The 5947-nt window shown below is 40.4% G+C and overlaps 1 pseudogene; it reads right to left on the reverse strand.

Annotated features, from left to right (window-relative positions):
• Positions 1 to 473: 473 nt before the first annotated feature.
• Positions 474 to 1894, reverse strand: LOC122140641 (annotated as a pseudogene).
• Between the last annotated feature and the right edge of the window lie 4053 nt (positions 1895 to 5947).

Raw genomic sequence — 5947 nt, forward strand, 5'->3', positions numbered from 1 at the left:
TTGAGATGATGTTTGTCTCGTTACAGAGAGCAGATGAATCTCTAATATTTTACCAGATATCTTTTTCATCTCCTCTTTGCAGAAATCCTCTAGTTTGAGTCTCAGCTGACAGACAGATTCTCTCACACCATCAAAAGAAAAGAGGAAAACTGACAGAGATGTTTTCTGTAGATTCAGGAGGAGCTGAGAGACACTGAGACTCTGCAGGAATAAAAATACACACGACTCAAAGACCTCATTATCTCACACTGTCCCCCAATTACCTGCACTACTTTTTTCTTCTAGATCTCTGTCACCTGCAGGAAATGGATGTGATCTTCTGTGTGTGAAAGCTGCTCCAGCTCAGTGTTTCTCTCTTCTTCAGATCTTCAATCTCCTGCTCCAGTCGCTCCATTTGTCCTTCAGCTCGACTCACTGCAGTCTTCTCCTGATCTCTGATCCGCTGTGTCACCTCAGAGCGGCTTCTCTCTCAATGGAGCGGATGAGCTCAGTAAAGATCCTCTCACTGTCCTCCACTGCTGTCTGTGCAGAGCGCTGTTAGACACACATCACAATCAGCTCTTACTGCTTCCTCACAGCGGCTTCAGTGGGACTGAAAGAGGAGTCAAACTGAGTCTCAAACTTCTCTTCTTCTCCAAACTCACCTTATGAGACTCCACAGCCTCTCTCAGCTGTTCAAGATCTTTCTGTCTCTGCTGGATTCTCTGCTGGATTTCACTCTGTGTCTCCTTCAAGTGTTTCTGGAGGAGACATTAAAAACAGCAAACCTCACATATTACACAAAACTATCACAAGATCATGTAAAATTTTGCCTGTTTGATTAAAAAAAAAAAAAATCTTTACTGTGTTTCTCAGAGTTTTAAAATCATTAATTGAATTTAGTTTCCATGAAGTCCTCACATATGAAGGAGGGCATATGTTTACTATCATCATTATTCTGCAATTAAGAATTAATGTGAAGAAATAGATGTTCAAACTGAGTGCAGTTTGCAGAAAAAACAATAACTCTGATGCATGTACAGTTATAGTGGAAATCTTGAGCGATGTGACAAAGGCGAGTAAAGTTCAGCTCATGCTCTAATGCACAGAGGTGTCATGTAGTAACTCCCAATGAGAGAGTAGATCACATGATGCACTCATGATACAGCTGGATACTGCAGTGAGGAGAAACACTTGAAGTGTCAGCATTAATACATCAATGTTGTTTCAGTTCATACCTCTTTCTCTGTCCTCTCTGCTGCAGTTGATACAGTCTCATGGTTTTTATGTTCATCTGTCATACAAAGTACACAAACACATCGCTGGTCAGTACGACAGAAAAGCTCCAAAAGCTTCTCATGTTTCTGGCAGATCATCTGCTGCAGTCGTCCAGTGGCATCAGTCACTTTGTGTCTCTTTCCTGAATGAAACTCTTCATGACGCTCAAAGTGAGTTTGGACAGTAAGACTCCAGACACACCAGACAGGACTTGACAGCTTTGTGTTTTCTTCCAGTACAGATGTCACACTCCACGTCTCCAGGTCCAGCAGGAACAGCAGCTTTTAGTTTTTGGTCTTCTCTTCAGTTTCTCCACCACTTCAGCCAGCATGTTTGTTTTTTCCTAAAGCAGGTCTTGGACTGAAGGTCTGTCTGCACTGAGGGCAGCTGTAGACTCTCTTCTGATCCTCTTGATACCAGCAGTCTGTAATGCAGCTCATACAGTAACTGTGTCCACAGGGAATGGCCACAGGATCCTTCAGGAGATCCAGACACACTGGACAGCTGAACTGTTCCACTGAAAAAACACTGGCTTCAGCCATTTCACTGTCTACAGCAATACAGACACACAAACAACAGCTCAACAGCAGATCAGTTTCAGTTTCTCTGAACTGAGTTTCCTGGTTCTGTGTTTGAGAGACGTGTGCAAAACAAGTGTGTCTGAAAGTCTGTAAACTCACATCCTAAAATGTCCACTAGGTGTCAGTCTCATACAGAGTTAATTTAGAGTTAGTGAGAACACAAAGTGGGATAAACACCTTTACAAAATAAAACCAATACTGCATCCAAATTACTCAGGAATATTAGAAAGCTAAAGATCTGCTGTCTCTCTCTGTCACGGTCAGGAGGGTAAAGGAGTAGTCAGCAGGGGTCTGGGTGACTGAAGCTGTTTTTGACACAAGTTTCACATTGACTCACTTTGTCTTTGATTTTCTTTGTTATACCAGAACACCATACTGACGTATGCTCTTGCCAAGAGTTTAGTGATGCCTCGATGTGCCCGATGTATCTTCTCTAGGACTTCTTCTTGTATTCTGCCAGGTATCACAAGTCTATTTCTCATCAGCAAGCTCTCTGCGATGAGCAGGTCATGTGTTGCCAAAATGATGCTAAGTGTGGTGAAATACTCTTTTTTCATTCCAACCCTGTGCGAACAAGATAACTTCCCTGTCTGCACACTTCATCCTCTTCCTGAGCCCTCTTTATTTGAGCAAGCTTCTCTTTTCAGGTCTGCTTCAGACAGGTGTTCTTTGAGTGGAGCACTAGAGAGTGTGTCTGCTGGGATCAAATGTTTTTTCAGTGACATGCATGATTTTGTAGGAGAGCCGCAGAAGTCATAGACAGAATCTCAGTGTGCATGGACCCACATAGCAAATGTCTTCTGGCCCAGATCCGGGCCACACAATCACTTTTCCCTCAGTCCAAGTGCCGCAAAGAATGACGGCCCTGAAGTGGCCCAGAACTGGATTACAGACAAGGGCCACACATGGGCCATAACCGGGCCGAATCTCAGCCAGTTGATCACCCTGAACTGGGCCAAAACAGGTTTTATTATTGGTGCCAATTCTCAGCCTTAAGTAAACCAGAATCTCCCAATCTGAGCCACACCTGAGCCTTATATAGCCCAGACCCAACCCAGACAGCAAGCAGTTTGTTGGTTTTCATGAGGGCCAGATGTGGGCCGGATCTGGACCAACACTACAGGTCCTTCTCAAAAAATTAGCATATTGTGAAAAAGTTCATTATTTTCCATAATGTAATGATAAAAATTATGATAAACATATATTTTAGATTCATTGCACACCAACTGAAATATTTCAGGTCTTTTATTGTTTTAATACTGAAGATTTTGGCATCTCAAAAAATTAGCATATTTCATCCGACCAATAAAAGAAAAGTGTTTTTAATACAAAAAAGTCAACCTTCAAATAATTATGTTCAGTTATGCACTCAATACTTGGTCGGGAATCCTTTTGCAGAAATGACTGCTTCAATGCGGCGTGGCATGGAGGCAATCAGCCTGTGGCACTGCTGAGGTGTTATGGAGGCCCAGGATGCTTCGATAGCGGCCTTAAGCTCATCCAGAGTGTTGGGTCTTGCGTCTCTCAACTTTCTCTTCACAATATCCCACAGATTCTCTATGGGGTTCAGGTCAGGAGAGTTGGCAGGCCAATTGAGCACAGTAATACCATGGTCAGTAAACCATTTACCAGTGGTTTTGGCACTGTGAGCAGGTGCCAGGTCGTGCTGAAAAACGGAAATCTTCATCTCCATAAAGCTTTTCAGCAGATGGAAGCATGAAGTGCTCCAAAATCTCCTGATAGCTAGCTGCATTGACCCTGCCCTTGATAAAACACAGTGGACCAACACCAGCAGCTGACATGGCACCCCAGACCATCACTGACTGTGGGTACTTGACACTGGACTTCAGGCATTTTGGCATTTCCTTCTCCCCAGTCTTCCTCCAGACTCTGGCACCTTGATTTCCGAATGACATGCAAAAGTTGCTTTCATCCGAAATAAGTACTTTGGACCACTGAGCAACAGTCCAGTGCTGCTTCTCTGTAGCCCAGGTCAGGCGCTTCTGCCGCTGTTTCTGGTTCAAAAGCACACGCCTGTGCACGGTGGTAATTTTTTGAGAAGGACCTGTATATTGCTGTCTGGGAATACAGAATCTTAATATTTCAGATTATTGCCTTGTATATTACTATAATCACAATTATTCATTTTGTGACATGCTTTGGTAAACCAGACAGCAACATAGTGTTGGCCCAGATCCGGCCCACATCTGTACATTAATGTACACACAAACTATGCCAATAAAGTACATTAAACTGAATAGAAAATCAGACTTAAAACTCACACATCATGTAACTGTGCAATTAAATAAATAAATAAAAAAAAAAAACTTTTGCATTGATTTTTCTATTTATTTTTATAAAGAACAAATCAACCAATAAAGAGTGAGTATATAAAGAATGCATTCTATAAGAGAAACGTAACAGATAGACACATGTAACTTAATCATAATAATTTATTACAGGTGTGTCAAAGAGCAGTACCACAGTAGTCCAAGTGACGATACATTGCAGTTGTAGTCCTCTCTGGCAGAATATAATAGTAGTGCGAGGAGCAGGGAATAATCTAAATTGTTAAACGCTGAAAATACTCTCCCGATCCACTCCGTTAAGGCGCGCGTTTCTGGTTTCTCATTCAAAACACGCATCTGGTGTGCTAGTTTGTCATAAAGATGCTCTTTTAAAACTTCTATCATTATATATATTTGTATTTTTTTTTAGAATAGTTTGTATCTATTGTAAGTCTCTTTGGATGAAAGCGTCCGTCTGCCAAATGATTACGTAAATATAAGGGGTGGAACAGTTCAACTTTTTCACGGTTAGGTTTGTTTCACAGTTTTAGAGTCACTGTTTCGCTACCGTTGTATGTGCTATGTTTATGGAAAAAACGATACGTTCAAAAAATATATATTTTATCATATTATTAAGAATATTCTAACTACAAGCAACAGCACAAATAAATACAATAGAGTAAAGCTACAAATAAAATAAACTGACTTTCAGGGTTTTTTAGGTAGGTATAGCATAGTTTTTAGGTACAGAAATTGAATAAAGTAATCAAATGTAAAACAGCATTGCATTTTGGACTACAAATCTTTATTAAAGTTCCAAAAGCTTTTCAATCAAGAGCAGTGAGTGATTTGTTTGTTGTTGCTGTTTGATTAATATAAAGACTGTCACTTTAAAAGAATGCACTGATCCAGTGTTCGTATTCGTATCGCTCATTGTCAGGTGACGTCACACTCGTGGAACACGAAATGCATTATGGGTATAGCCGCCATTTGTAAGGTATCAATGCTAGTGTGTTCAATTGGGAGGATTGTGTTGGTCTTAATTGTGGTAAAATGGTACGTTCTTGTTGTGTGATAGGCTGCAATAGTAAGTCTCATGACAGAACGGGTCACAAACTAAACAGTGGGGTAAGGTTTTTTAGTTTTCCCTGTTTGAAGAAAGGACATGGACAGCTTGTAGTGGACGTAACAAAGAGGCGTCGGATGGCCTGGGTTGGAGCTGTGTGACGCAAAAACATGTTTTATTGGATTAGGTATTGGTTTGTGTAATTTATACAATAAAGAAACAAATTCATGAAAGAGAGTATAGTATAACAATTTATTTGTAACAATTTATTTGACACGTTCAAACTAAAACTAAACAAACCATCCTTAATCAGTCATAAACAGTTAACATGACATTATCATCATCATCATCATCATCATTACAGCAAACATACCTTTGCTGTTACTACTGTGTTGTCGCAGTCCTTCAGTCGGAATGTAAATAAACCCTGTACCCAGTCATTGGTGAAATGTCCGTGGGCTTCCAGAGATTTATAGTTTTTAAATTGTTCACTGTTATATGCGCTTATACCATAAACAAGATAATTTACAATGTCTCAGTATGAGGATGAAGGTAGCAATGCGGGGTCAGCACTCCAACTTAATGCAGTCAGCTCATATGGATCTATGTTATGAATGGATGACAATTTCTCCAAATAACGGTCCCTGGCATCTTTATTGAGTTTATCTCGGTATGGCCTTTTTCTCAATCTTCTTTTGCTTCTCCAGGTTTGCGAGTTATATTTACTTATATTTACTTATTATCTAGATAGTTAT

Source organism: Cyprinus carpio, chromosome B19 (genome assembly GCF_018340385.1).
Source record: "Cyprinus carpio isolate SPL01 chromosome B19, ASM1834038v1, whole genome shotgun sequence".
In the NCBI taxonomy this organism is placed as follows: domain Eukaryota; kingdom Metazoa; phylum Chordata; class Actinopteri; order Cypriniformes; family Cyprinidae; genus Cyprinus; species Cyprinus carpio.